Raw genomic sequence first — 15,833 nt, 5'->3', positions numbered from 1 at the left:
AGGCTTTATGGCTTTTCCTATAATACCTGATGGGCCGGTCTCTAGTCAAAATGCCCGGGCCGATTCTTTGTCCCAGTCCAGCCCTGCCCCTATCTGCAGATTATCTCCACTTAATTGTTAACTTTTTCATTACTTCATCTAATTACTGAATAGAAATCTGTTTGACACAGTGGAGAAAACATGAAATTAATGTCTGCTGTTCTTTAACATCACAATTTGATCAGGTCAAACATGTCAGTGAATCTTCTTCATGGGAAACTGGTTCATTCCAGGTTTCTTTGTTAGAAAACAAAAAAAGAAAGCAACCTTCATCAATAAATTTAATCGGTTTCATTCACGATACATTAGTCAAGAGATTAAACTAAATGTGAGACCGCAGCCTCAAAACACATTGTGCATAATCTGACGGACTGATTGGTTTAGACTAGAATTCAAAATTCCCCAAATCATTACAAGTAAGATAATAATCAGTAATGATTAACATGTTCCTATTTAGTAAGCTTAGAAAACTATGATGTTATCAAAAATTATTGTTTTTTATATGAAAAATAAAAAACAATAAACAAAAATGAGAATTACAAAGACAATAACAAACAAAGACACTACAATGGAGTGTGATTATTTTCTTCTTTCTTTATGATAATTTGTCCTTAATAAGTTACTGCTAAATGATCAGTATTGCTGTATAACGAAAACTCTCACGCTGTCCCAAAGAAATTAATTGTTTCTTTCAGCTTTGTGTATTTATTCTTTGGGTATCATATGTATAAAATTCTCTTTCTCAAACAATACTCAAAAAATAGGTCCACACTATAACTGTTACTAGGGCTGGGCGATATATCAAAAATTTATCGTTACCGAAATTTATGACTCTCATCGACGTCATTTTGCCCATGTCGGTAAATTCGGTATTAAAAAAAAAAGAAAAGGCATGTGCAGGTTGGCGATGTTCATGTCCCTTTAAGACGCTGTGCTACGTTACAGACTTGACGGGGTGGAGTCACATGACTCTACTACCTGTAACAAGACGAGACACGGGTGAACAAATGGAGGACGATTTAAATGTTGAAACAGCAGCGACGGAGGTAGAGCTGGTGGAGGAGGAAGAGGAGACGCTTGTTAACAAAAAAAATGCATCATCAATCGTTTGGCAACATTTTGGATTCAACAAGGATGATATTGATCAAAAAATTGTTAAATGTAAACTCTGCAAAAAGACTGTTGCGTCAAGTCAAGGTAACACAACCAACCTCTTCCACCACCTGCAGCACAACCATGTGATTCAATTCGAAGACATAAAAAAAGCTCAAAGCGAGAAGAGATTAGGAGGACCAGCAAAAACGTCTTCCTCCACCAGGCAGCGGTCAATAACCGAAGCATTTGCTAGTACTCAACTATATGAGCGAACTTCAAAAAGATGGCAAGAAATCACAAATGCTATAGGCTACCACATAGCAAAAGACATGGCTCCTATTGCTACAGTGGAGCAAGCAATAGAAGCTGAGCTGAGCAGCTATTCAGTGTGTCCTGTCCAGGACAGTGAGGAAAATCCACTAGATTGGTGGAGAAAGCATCAAGTAAACTTTCCCACTCTAAGTAAAGTTGCAAAAAAGTATCTTTGCATCCCAGCCACCAGCTCCCCATCCGAGCGGGTTTTCAGTTCTGGAGGAAACACTGTGACATGCCTCAGATCCTGCCTGAAACCTGAAATGGTCAATATGCTTGTGTTTCTTAGCAAGAACCTGAAGTAAACACTACTCAGGTAAACATCTACAACAGTAGTTTGATTGAACCGCTCAGGATACCAAGTCTGCTGCTGCCCCTTTTTGAAGTGCCCTGTTCAAGCCCTGCCTAATTTTAACTATCAGTGTTCTATTGAAGTTTTTTGCACACAGCACTATTTAATGTTTTTGTTTAAGAGTTTAAGAGTTTATAGTTTTCACTAGTCACATGGCAGTGCTTAGTATTTATTATAGTTTTTTCTGTGTTCAATTGACATTTGTGTTTGTGACATTATTTGTTTACAAGTTATAGTACCTCAAGGCCTTAGCAGAGATAGGCCTTTGTCCATGATGGCATTACATTTGCACAATCATTGTTTACTTTGTGAATAGCCAATGTGAAACATATTTATTATTAAACTATTTTGTTTACAAGGGATACACATTTTTTAGAGAGCATGGTTACATATTGTATCCTACACTTTTTATTTTGTTCAGTTAATAAATCTTAACCACTAAAAGTACTTACTACTATTGTCTTCATTTATTTTCAGTGACATTTTACAGTCCTTTAAAGTGGTAATAATATAATTGCAATGAATAGGTCTAGGGGGAATAATATTATCAAAATAACTGGAGGAACTATGCTGCTTGCCACAGCCCCATCAAATGAAAAAAAAAACCAAAACGTTTGTTTTTTTGGCACTTGGGGTGGTTATCGTCCATTTATCGTTATCGAGGTTAACTGCTCAATTTATCGTGATATTGATTTTAGGCCATATCGCCCAGCCCTACTCTGCACAAAATAGCTTCAAATCGAGCAGAAGTATTGAACGCATTTCCTGCAGATCAAAGAGCAGACAATGTAAAAGACCTTAACCTCTTTGTGGATGACTTACCAGTCCAACGCAGTCTTGGAGTCAGCTGGAACATAATGACGGACACCTTTGGATTCAATATTCCTGAGAATCAAAAGCCATTTACACGCCGTGGTGTCCTGTCAACAGTAAACAGTCTGTTTGATCCTTTGGGGTTCATAGCTCCTGTTGCAGTGACAGGGAGACTGATTCTAAGAGAGCTAACAACTGAGAATGCAGACTGGGATGCAGAACTCCCTGAGGCTAAAAAAGAAAGTTGGAGAAGATGGAGTGAATCATTGTCAGCACTAAAAAACCTGGATGTTCCACGAGCATATGCCTCTTTCTCTGTTTCCAAAGCACAGCACGCCGAATTATTGATCTTCTGTGATGCCTCTGTCAAAGCAATATCTGCAGTTGCTTATCTTAAGACAACGAATGAACAAGGTCTCCAAGAGGTGGGCTTTGTATTCGGGAAATCCAAGCTCGCTCCCAACCCAGGCCTCACAATCCCAAGACTGGAATTGTGTGCTGCTGTCATGGCCGTTGAGATAGCCGATCTAGTAATGAGGGAGCTTGATCTAGATCTCAAGACAGTGAAATTCTACACTGACAGCAGAGTTGTATTGGGATACATACACAACGAGACTAGGAGGTTCTATGTGTATGTGAACAATAGAGTGCAGCGCATCCGGCAGTCAACACAACCTGAGCAGTGGAACTACATTCCTTCAGAACTAAATCCTGCTGATCATGGGTCACGTTCTGTTCCAGCCGCCGAGCTTGCCGACACAACGTGGCTAACAGGACCAGCATTCCTAATGAAACAACCAAAGGTAGCTGCCAGTGGCGATAATGGATCAACATTTGACCTTGTGAACCCAGATGCTGATGCTGAGGTACGTCCTGAGGTAACTTCGCTCGCCACACAAGTTAGTAGAGACAAGCTTGGCTCAAAACGCTTCCAGCGTTTTTCTAGCTGGACCACACTCAGTAAGACTGTGGCACATCTGTGTCATATTGCTCAGTGTTTCTCTCACTCCTCAAAGAATCAAAGGTGTGTTGGATGGCATATGTGCAAAAGTGGCCTGTCAGTCGTTGACATTGTCAGAGCAGAACAGATCATCATAAAATGTGTGCAAGAAGAAATGATTTCCTAAGAACTGAAGTGCATCAAAATGAAACATGACCTTCCGAAAACCAGCACTCTGTACAAACTTCGACCCATTCTCGACAGCGAAGGTATGTTAAGAATAGGTGGACGCATTGGCCGAGGACAACTTGAAACTGGTGAAGTCCATCCGCTAATAATACCAAGCCGCAGTCATGTAGCAAGCTTGCTTGTTTGTCATCATCATCAGGCTGTAAAGCACCAGGGCAGGCATTTCACTGAAGGTGCAATTCGCAACAGTGGTCTGTGGATTGTTGGAGGGAAACGTCTCATCAGCAGCATTATTCACAAGTGTGTTACATGCAGGAAACTAAGAGGAAGAACCGAGCAGCAACAAATGTCAGACCTACCCACAGAGCGTCTTCAGGCTGACCCTCCATTTTCCTACGTTGGCCTTGATGTTTTTGGACCATGGGAAGTGGTGACGCGCCGTACCAGAGGTGGTCAAGCTCAGGACAAAAGGTGGGCTGTCCTTTTCACATGTATGTCCACTCGAGCCATACATATTGAGGTTATTGAAACAATGACGTCCTCAAGCTTTATAAATGCGCTCCGAAGATTTTTCTCCATCAGGGGTCATGCCAAACAGCTTCGCTCGGACTGTGGGACCAATTTCACTGGAGCGTTCAAAGAGCTGAAGATGGTTCCTGGCAATAAGAGCGTAGAGGATTACCTTCTTAAACAAAAATGCACTTGGGTTTTCAACCCACCTCACTCCTCTCATATGGGCGGCGCGTGGGAGCGCATGATTGGAGTGGCAAGACGGATTTTAGATTCTATGCTTCTTCAGGTTGGACATGTAAAGCTCACTCATGAGGTCTTAACCACTTTCATGGCTGAAGTGAGTGCCATTGTCAATGCAAGGCCATTAATACCAGTTTCTACTGATCCTGAGGCGCCTTTCATTCTAACACCTTCCATATTGCTGACCCAGAAGGGTGGCGTTCCCTCTCCTACTGTAAGTGAGTTTTCAAAAGGGGATCTGCTCAAGAATCAGTGGAAAAGAGTTCAGGCCTTGGCAGATACCTTCTGGGCTAGGTGGCGCCGTGAATATTTGAGCACATTACAGAGTCGGCACAAATGTCAATCTCAGAAACCTAATCTCAAAGAAGGAGATATTGTTCTGCTCAAGGACGATCAAACCAAGAGGAATCAGTGGCCTATGGGAATTATTGTCAAGGTTGTTCCCAGCAGAGATGGACTTGTTAGGAAAGTCGAAGTTAAGGTGATACGGAACCAGACAGCAAAGGTCTTCTCTAGACCAGTTTCTCAAGTAATCCTGTTGTTTTCACCACAGGACAATGACTCATCAGCAAGCTAGGGGATTGAGACTGTGACATAAAGTGGCATATCTTTAATATGCCAAGCGGGGAGTGTCATGGAACGGACATATTGTTGTTGTTTAAGAAGTGTTACTACCACCTAGTGGTAACTAAGCAGAATGTCCCTTTTGTAGAGAAATAAGCAAAGGCAGTCAAGTAAGTGAACTCCATGGTAAAATTAAGTGGGAGTGTTGTAATAGTAATTTTACAATGTATGTTTAAGGGATATTACTGCCCTCTGTTGGTGTTCGATAGAAACATCACTTTATATATTCTGAAATAAGTTGATCTATAGTGTTACATCATATTCTATAAGGATGTTATGTGTTTGTTTACTTTCTGCCCAGTTTGACCCATTTAGCAGAAGTCAGCCTGTTTAAGACTCTGATATCTATTCTGTATGACTTAAAGCAGTTATGACATGGTCTGATTTTCTCACCCAGTAAAGGAATATTTAATATATCAGTCTACTCTTCATTTATCAGAAACAGTTATCACAGCTCTTACATTTTCTTGTTACACATTTAAGTATGCATTCAGACAGATTTAGTAATACCAACATAATGAAAGAAAATTTTTTCTCTCTTATATGTAATACATTTATATATACACTGTCAAAGAAACCTGTCTTTGATTGAAGATTTAAGGTGATAGGAAATATAAATAACTGCAACTTGAATCTTTTCTGAACCTCAGTATTTGACACAGAGTTCAAGTTCACTGCTGTAATAACTAATCATGATTAATATAATAATAACTTTTAACAAACAGATGATCAAAAAAAACAAGCCTCGCACTTCTGGCCTTCTCGGTCTTCGGATGACCCAGCCCACGGGTCCCAGAAAACAGAAAGAAAGAAAGACACAGATACAAAACATTGAGATTAAACTAGGACAGACTAGACATGAAAATAAAAGGAAAATACATGAAAGCAAAAAGGAAACAAGAACTAGAATTAAACTGAGATGCAGTAAATACAAAACTAATCTCTTAAATCCAAAAGAATGACTCACAACACAAACTCATAATCTGGCTCAAAGACCCAGGACCGTTACAGTGATATAAAGACTTTCATACATGTATGCAACCCAAGTCTTTTTTACTCAACTTGTGAAAGCTGATGTTCATATTGGGCATCTTATGAACCAGCTTTGAATTTGTAGACTAAACTGTAAATTTTGGTCATTGTACAAAGTGCTTAGAAAACCATAAAAAGAGAAATTGTTAAAAGGAAGAAATCAAACAAGGAGACACAATCAAATAATGACTAGAATCTAATAATGTTCAGTTTAATAAGTGAGCATACTATTTTTTAGCCTTTATATAAAATTAATGTTAAAGATTAGTCTTTTTAAATGTACTCACCAAGGGAATTGTATTTGCTGGCCATGTCTGTCTTTTACAGGCAGTTGATGTGTGATTTTCTGTCTCTGGTGATGTTCTGCTACTCAGTAGTTTCCTCTTTATCACTCTGTTGTGTTTGAACGTATGGAAATGTTTCTGAGAGGTGGGGCAGGAAGATCAGAAGGAAACAGTTCATGGTTACATGTCATTCAAGTGGAGTTAGTTTTGCATGAGAGATGAGTTTATACTTTGTGCATGTTTTGTGTTTGGTGCATTGAAGAAAAAAGGAGAGCTAATCTCTACTCTGGGTGTTTAACCTGTGTCTGCAGCTCTGAGCACTGAGAGCCAATCACAGACCCTGTATTTAATAATGATGTTTCTGTTGCTTTCACACACCTGCATGCAGACTGTGCCTGGGACATCAATCTTGTTAGTCAAACTATGAGTACAGTGACTTGTGCCACCCTGAATGAAAATGGGCATTTTATATATCAGCTGTGTGTTTAAATTCTTCCTTTCCATATGACTATATTTGGTTTGGCTTTTTAATAAATGAAAGGTATTAAAGAAATGATGTCTGACCGGGCAGCCAGGGCAATGCCCAGAAGCTAGGCAAATACTCTCTCTTTCACATACCACACAGGCAAATTAACCTCCAGTGTGTATAATTGACAAGCATGGCCTAGTGTAATGGAAGGTTCTTCCAAAAAACAAAACAAAACAAAAAAAGAAAACAAAACAGGATTTTCAACTTCTTTTAATCAGATGCAATACTTCTTTTTACTCTCCAAAAAATTGATTCTGTTCATTTGGACGTAGCGTAGAGAAACGTTTCGTCACTCATCCAAGTGACTTCTTCAGTCTCAGCTGACTGCAGGTTTCCCCAAACCTTATAAACAGTACATTTGCATAATGACTGAAACCAGCCCACTGAAGGAACAATGGGCTGTGAGGTCAGTTCCTTAATCTTAATTATCCAAATTCTCATGACCATTGATCAACAACCACTGACCAAAACCCACTGATCAAAGAACACTGATCAATGGCCATGAGTCCCATTCACAGAGAGTTGGGGAATGGCTGCAATCACAGCATTGTAAGGTGGCGAAAGATGTACCCTTAGGCCCCCTCCTCGATTCAGAGATGGTCTTTCCCTTTTCACGTAAATGGCCTCCTTGACTCCGCGCTCAAACCAGCGTTCCTCCCTGTCCAGGATGTGTACATCCTCATCATTGAAAGAGTGTCCACTGGCCTGTAGGTGTAAATAGACTGCAGAGTCCTGGCCTGACGAGGTAGCTCTTCTGTGTTGTGCCATCCGCTTTGCCAGAGGTTGTTTGGTTTCCCCGATGTATAAATCCGGGCAATCCTCCTGGCACTTAATAGCGTACACTATGTTACTCTGTTTGTGTCAGGGGACCCGATCCTTGGGGTGGACCAGTGGGGTGGATTGGGTATCGCGACCAACTGTTCGGGTAACAACAACAACAACAACAAAAAAACTCTGCAACTCTCCGTGTGGTCAACAACAGACACATTATGCGCCTATCGTGGACTAAACCAATCAGAGATAGTCAGGGGTGGGACCTCTGTGATTGGCCATGGTCAATTTGAAATGTAGGTGGATAGAGGGAGGTGAGTAGCTTGAATAAAGCAATATCGATTCATTAAATCCTGAATCGACTTTTAAATATACAGCCCTGATCTAGAAATAAAATTCAACACACTGAAGGACACAGCCATGAGGGGACTATGCGACAGAACAGAGGGAGACACAGGGTGTGTCCCAATTCAGGGTCTGCATCCTTGGAGTGTCATGGTTGCTAGGCAACCCAAGCAGCGTGACAGAGGCTAGACCGTCTCATTTCACAAGCCACACACTTCCGGCCTTCTCAGTCTTCGAGGACGCAGCCCATGTGAACCGCGAAGGCTGCGTCCTCAGAAGGATGCAGCCCCTGAATTGGGACACAATTCGTGAGAATTGAAACTAGGACAGACTAGACGCCAAGATAAAAGGAACATACATGAAAGCAAAAAGGGAATAAGAACTAAAATTAAACTGAGATGCAGTAAAATACAAAACTAAAGGCTGACTAATACAGAACTAGAATAAGAAAATCCAAAAGAATGAATCACAACACAAACTCATAATCTGGCTCAAAGACCCAGGACATGACAGTGATATAAAGACTTGTACAGACATTCATGCGTGTAACCCTTAAAATATAAGCAACATGAGTGGCTGAGAAAATAATAAAGACAAGGTTGAAAAACCAGTGACGTCACATGACTTGTGTGTGTCACTACACTGCACTTTGTTGGTGCCTTGGGTGTGCCTGGCCAGGCATGTTTAGTGAGATTCCCTCACATGCGAGTGTAAAGCACCATTTCAGTTGCATTAAGACGTCATAGTTGAGTAACTGGTGGCACTCCTTGTAGGTTTCCTGTCTTTAGCTATATTGACAATTTTGTTGAGCTGTATTTTAACTAGAGCAATGTAGCGGCAGTGAATTTTGTTCTTTTAAGCAATGCTTGGTAATAAATTGTTTTAATTAAAGGTTTGGTATTGCAAGCCCTTTATTTGCTGTTTTCTTCCTGCAGCTCTAAATTATTTTCAGTTATTTTGTTTAATAAACTTTTTATAGGAAACTGAATTTCCAAACATCAGCCTTGTTAATAACGAGCCTTTGTGCCTTTTTAACTGTTAAAACTTTTGCACTGGCTAATGTAATATTTCCTGGGGTGTAACTCCACTCCGGTCACCAGCTCTCCTTCACCACACCGCGCAAACACAAAATAAATTGAATCTTCAGTTCAGAACAGATAACTTATAGTTATGTGAAGTTGTTACCTACAAACTGCTCTATTTAAATAACTCACTGCATCAAACACACATTAACAGGCTTCTATATATACCACATACGGCTTGGACACTATGATAAAATCTTCTGTTTTTAGATGTTCTGGGCCACCGCATAAGACAAAAAGCCGACTGTAAAGCTAATTACAGTCTACCCAGTTATTGAAACGACCAGAAGGAAACCCGAACGAAAGAAGTCAAAGCAGCACATCTGTAATGTTGCCGAGAGAAGCAGTATCAGACCCGCTGTAAGCGATCAGCACCAAACTTCCTGTAATGTATCGTAAAATTAGCGTTTACAGTAAAAAAGACGATATGGCAGAAGTAATGCTAAGATCGTAACAAATTATAGTTACCGAGAGATCAAACGGCGCAGCTCGATTCTCAACAAAGTGGCCAATAGGAGGCTTCTGCAGCTCCAGCCTATAAACACACCTGTTCACCACCAGGTCAAAAAATTAAACGTACGACACAAAATAAACACATACCAGGAATCGATAGAGAGAAGGATTCAGAGGAAACGATCCACAGGTGTTCTCTACAAAAATATGAGGAGCAACAAAAATATGGTCAATTCAGACAGCAGGGACACGTGACTCCTACCTGTGACAGCTGGGAAGGTCAGGTGATCAGAAATCCCGGTTTGATCTGGATGCGCAGAGCAACAGTTGAGCGATGGAGGAATGCTCAGATGGCAGCTAATATTTATTAATCCACATTAATTGTTTTAATGTACTAATGACTAATGGTGTCAAGACAGCCTGCACTTTGTTTTACGTTCTCTGTGTATTCTGAGTATCATGGCAAAAGACGAGGAAACCTGATTTCAAAATAAAAGCCAACTTTGAGTAAATTAAGAGCACATTCCAAAATATCAATTAGTCTTGTTTGCACACTCTAATGTTGGATACAAATGACATACCCTAGTATTGTCATATATATATATATATATATATATATATCAAGGGTGGTGGAGAATGACCGAGCTAAGATCTTGTGGGACTCCAGATACAGACGGACAAAATGGTCCAACCCGAAGCATAAAATAGAGACGATTTGTCACGTCCCTTAACTTCTCATGCTGACGCTAAAGGTACCCTTCCACGTTTTTATGCGACGCTGTGGGTTGTCAATTCATTCCAATATGATGGGTTTTTCCTCCCTAATTTAATGCTTTCTTTTAATGACATCGTTAACATTTCTCAACAAAAACACACGAAAGTAACACTGATAATTCAACAATAAAATCGCTTCATGTTGTGGCCATCACACAGTGTTTTCCAAAGTGATTCACGATCTGAAAGTGCGCAGATTTAACGTACATAATCCTTGGTTGGGGTTATTATTTTTATTTCACACGTAAGACACATTTATAGATTTATTCACCATTCCTGTTAGTTTTGGATGCGCTCGGCTCCAACCAATCAGACCAATTTACGCTAACGGCGCACTAATCCAGTAACTGCACACTACCCATAATCCTCAACCGCCGTTGCTATGGAAATGAAGATAATCAACAGCTTGGTGCTACCCGTTATTCCTTTATTTACTCTAAAATAATAACGATAATACGAAAATAAACTGGCCCAGTGTTTAATTATGTAATTACAAATTGCAAATTTTATTTTTTTATTTAATTTAATTTTTTACAAATTGCAATATTTATCTACAGCGTGCCTTTAGCGACACATCAACAGATCTTAAGCAAGGCGATTGGATGGTTTTTACTGCAATGCATCTTGGGAGTCGTAGTAAATGTATCTTTCAACTCATGTCCTGCAGCGAATTTTTCGACTCGACACGAGGCAGATCTTAGCTAAGTAAGTTGTGATAAACTGTGGGTAATTTGCATGTTCACTGAAATATTAATCAGCTGATATTAAACTTGAAATGTTTTCACAGAGCAGTCTGTGTACCAAGAGAACTACTCCTGCAAAAGTTTATCTAAATTTTTTTTGTGATGTATTCTCATGTGTAAGACACTTGCTTGGCCACCCAGCTAATGTTAGTACTGCTCTATTTTAGCAGTGTATCTTTTCTGTAATTAATTAAGTTTTTTAAACCCTATTTTCGTAATTAACTCAATATTAACGACTTTAATCTCGTAATTGATTTTTCTCTTCTAAATATGGTGTAATACTGCCTCGTAATATAAGTTATTTCTTTGGTCACCATTTCACCAAAACAGACCTGAAATAATCCCTACATGTTCCATTTTCATTTGCAGAAATGACAAAGCCAAAAACCAAACCATGCCCTTCCTGTCAGGCTCCAAACACCTGCAACAGGAAGACATGCAGTGGATGCCTGGGCAGCCTGAATGTAAAGGAGGGATTGAAAAAGAAACAAGAACAGTTTAAAAACAGCAACTGGGCTGCCTCTGTTAAAAAAAACAGAAATGCGAGCAGGGTGGTTAATTCAGCCCAGTTGTCAGTAAGTTTAAAAGTTCTGATCTAATAAATGGTTGGTCTGTTAGACAATTCTTTATTAATCACAGTTGTCAGTGTTTTCTTGTATATCATGAAGTAAGAAACTAACAAGACATGTATATACACATAAAATATCAGAATAACATCATCCCACTAAAGACATCAAACTAGAAAAAACTTCAACTATTTTTATTTAAGCTACTTCTGATTTTTAATTTAATCGGCTATTAACTGAGAGACAAAACATTTTAAGATGGATTTTATCATTAATTTACAGGTTTGGTTACCATAATTACTTTTTAACTATCTACAACAATAAAACAGCAAAGATGTGAAACTTAAAGGTTTGTTATACATCAATTTGCTTACATGAAAGACTGGCTGCATATGTTTTTCTTTGTTGTTCTTGCAGGTTTCAAAACTTCATGCCCTGGGCTACCAGCCAATTCTGTTTCTTTGACAGTTTGACCGTAAGGGCCGTATAGTAGGGGACGTGATCACTCAGATCGAACCAGCGGAAGGTGCTGCACGTGACATCCTCATGAAGATGAGGAAACTTTATGAACACCTTCTGAGAAGTAAGATATGCTTTGTCCATTATCTGTAACCAGGTGTCCTTATCAGGTAGCCTATCCTAGCTGTCTTTGGGTGATACTCATTGTACACCTTAGATAAGTAGGCAGGTCACCACGAGATACATAGAGACAAACAAGATGGTGAAGATGAGGATAGTTAACAGTCACCAGCTATTCTATTCTACTCTACACTACTCTATTTTGTTCTATTCTATTCTATTATTCAGCCAAGGTTCAGACCAGTAACCTTCTTGCTGTCAGGTGACAGCTGCCCTACATGTCCTGTTGCTAACATGAAAATAGTGTTATATATGCCTTATTACCTCCCCATGTGGTGTTTACATCACGAAAGCTAGCCATACTGAACCTCTGGTGTTACCCACCTGAACAATTTTGTATGTGTGTGTGTGTATAGTATGGTCTTTCACACTCATGTATATACAAATGTAATTTTAAAAATCTTCACGAAAACCAGACCTGATAATTCTCTTCGAGACTTTCTAGTATAACAAATGTTATATAATGTTACCAATATGAACACCAAAATTCTTAAATAACTTATATACTTCTTAAGAGGTTACCTGATTACCTCCCTGAGGTCGTTAGCATCACCATTGTACAAAACTCATAAGTCGCAGTACTAGGTTGAAGTGTCAAATGTTACGCACTACAAAGTCAGGGAAGTAGTGTCATCAGAGGAAAAAAGTCATTAGCTATCTGGATTTATAGTCATACTCATTAATTTATTAATGTACAATGTAGAAAAGCACTACAGATGTCACACTACCCCCGAGGGCACTTGTACTGAATGATTTGGGTCAGTGAGAGTGAGATGACTTATTTGATCCCAGTATTTACAAGTTGTAACTGAAAACATGCAAATCACTACTTATTATGTGTTTATGTGTACTGTACATTTTTTCAACCCATTTTAATGAATATTTGATACTAGAGATGGCACGATACCACTTTTTTATGTCCGATACCGATACCGATATCATAAATTTGGATATCTGCGGATACCGATATGAATCCGATATAGTGTGTTTTTTAATCAGTAAAACTGTTTTTTTAATATCTTGCTGCATTTTGTATAAGTTCATACTCAAGTTTAAATAAACAACAACACTAAAGCTATTCTGTTATACCTGTGTGTAAAAAATACACTGCACCCAAAATATTTCATAGTTCAGCAACACTGATCAATCTAATAAACTTAAACCTACTCCATCCTCCCTATTCTGGTATTTTAAAGAGTACTTAGCAGAAATATTAAGCAACCTAACTAATAGGGTTGCAAACTCCCAGCAAAAAAAAATAGGGAACCACCCCCCACCCTCCACCTGATGATGCTTAAGCGATGTAATCAACTTTAATTTGATGCAGGGTGAAAAAAAATGCACAGAAATAAATTATATTTCAAGAATAATTAAATAGATTCAACTAAATAGATTCAACATCTTTCTTCAACAGAATTGCAGCATTCACAGATGGTACTTTCCCAAAGGAAAAAGTACTAGTTTACTAGGGTATATTAGACTTAACAGTTACTATATACAGTAATGGACTTCTATACATTTTACATCAGATTAAAACTTTGGGTGTAAGATTCAGATGATTATTTATTAAAAGCTAGACATTTTAAATGAGAATAAGAACGAAAAGTATGTCTTTGTGCCCCCTTTTCCCTGTTCATGCCCTATCGGCCCCCCTGGCTAAACTTTGCTAGATCCGCCCCTGCACAGTTACCAGCCGTCAGCTACTTAGAAAAGGATCCTGGTGTAGAAAGTAATATTAAATAAATTCTAACAACAGCTTATCAAGCTTAAACGTGCTGCTGTTGTTCAGCCGCTGGTTTCCTCTTTCTGGTGCAAAGGGGACCAAAAACAAAGAAGAGAGACGGACTCGCGACAGAAAAGCCGATCAGCTGATCATTGAGCAGTTTCACGATTGAAGTAGCAGCAGGAAGGTGAGGGAGAGAGAGGCAGTCGCTCCATATATCGGTTGTTAAGCTTAACATGGGAATGCTTTACAAACACTCAGAGATGAACTTACACACTTGCTTTACTTCTCTCTGGGATAACTTTCTCAGAGATGAAATGCTGGTTTGCTAGCGAGGCTACAAATACACACAGCCGCTCTATCATGTGAGCATACTGCTCCGACGTGCTACGGTTATGAGCCGAGTTACGCCATGTCGCAAGTTTTGTGAGGTGCTTTTTTGATATTTAATGGATCGGATTACATTTTTTATTTCTCGCCGATATCCGATCCAGTAATTTACGTTAGTATCGGACCGATACGTAATATCGGATCGGTCCATCTCTATTTGATACTTAAAATTTTGCAGAATTACAAGCTTCACCTCCTGCTAAAAGTTCTACACCAGCAGCTGGACCATCCTCTGCTGACAATGTCGATGCTGGACCAGTCCCAGACCCAGAGGCTCTAAACGAGGAATTTATTCTTCATTTAGAGCCTGTACCAACATCTTCCCTCTGTCAACCTCCTGCATCCTCCTCTTCATCTCTGCTTCCTCCTGCATCCTCCTCTCCATCTCTGCTTCCTCCTGCATCCTCCTCTTCATCTCTGCTTCCTCCTGCATCCTCCTCTCCATCTCTGCTTCCTCGTGCATCCTCCTCTCTGTCTTTGCTTCCTCCTGCATCCTCCTCTCTGTCTTTGCTTCCTCCTGCATCCTCCTCTCCATCTCTGCTTCCTCCTGCATCCTCCTCTTCATCTGTGCTTCCTCCCGCATCCTCCTCTCCATCTCCGCTTCCTGCATCTCCCTCAATTTCTATGGCGTACACCTCGGATGTCCCAAACAAAAAAGGACAAGGAAAGGTTAGACGTTATGTTATTGTAAATGTACGAAACACATGACAGGTTCGTTAAGTTTGTTAAGATTTCTTTTTCTTAATTTTTGCATTATCTCCAGTTTTAGAGACCTCATGTAAATATTTCATTTGTTATTTTTCAGAATGCCAAAAACACCGTACACAGAAGATTTTCAAATATGAAGAGATAGTAGACAGGAGAGTTGTAAATGTAAGTAATTTAGCCTGCTGCTGTGCAGATTTGTTTGCGTCTTTGGACTTCCCGGATTTTAACTGTGCCTGCCTGACTATCCATAAGCTTTTGTATTTGATGAATCCACACTAATTCAGCCACTGAGTCTGGATTTTGCTCCAAGAAGGACATTAAATAGGAACATACCACCTGATACAACCTGGTTGTGCTGCCTTCCTGATGTTTACGTTCTTTAAAGTCCTCCTGACATCATGCTCAGAAGGAGTGATTGATGTGGAGGTGCTCCTTCCCATTCAGTAACATCTGCTTCAGTTAGTTTTGCTTGTGAGCCACAATGTAAGCAATGTCGCTTTGCTGACATGCACTCGATGCTGGCAGTACAAGCATTGTAGTGGTTCTTATGTTTTTAAAAACTAATTGTATAATATATTGAGCCATTCAATAGTACACAAATGTTTATAAGCTCCTTTTTGTATGCAACTTGCATGTCTTTCTTAATTAACTGTTTGTTTATATCATGTTTTTCAGGA

At 39.5% G+C, this 15,833-nt stretch overlaps 2 long non-coding RNA genes across 2 annotated transcripts; both read left to right on the top strand.

The window, feature by feature from the left end:
* Window positions 1-11,608: 11,608 nt before the first annotated feature.
* On the top strand, window positions 11,609-14,852 carry LOC112845022 (uncharacterized). Its single transcript, XR_003217795.1, has 3 exons — window positions 11,609-11,705; window positions 12,114-12,279; window positions 14,627-14,852. It is a non-coding gene; the product is annotated as an uncharacterized LOC112845022 (long non-coding RNA).
* A 148-nt stretch (window positions 14,853-15,000) lies between these two features.
* Window positions 15,001-15,322, top strand: LOC102080501 (uncharacterized). The gene is made up of 2 exons (XR_267819.1): window positions 15,001-15,117; window positions 15,254-15,322. It is a non-coding gene; the product is annotated as an uncharacterized LOC102080501 (long non-coding RNA).
* The last annotated feature ends 511 nt before the right edge of the window (window positions 15,323-15,833 follow it).

Source organism: Oreochromis niloticus, linkage group LG3 (genome assembly GCF_001858045.2).
Source record: "Oreochromis niloticus isolate F11D_XX linkage group LG3, O_niloticus_UMD_NMBU, whole genome shotgun sequence".
NCBI classification, from domain to species: Eukaryota; Metazoa; Chordata; class Actinopteri; order Cichliformes; family Cichlidae; genus Oreochromis; species Oreochromis niloticus.
This window is presented reverse-complemented; position numbering and strand designations above follow the sequence as displayed.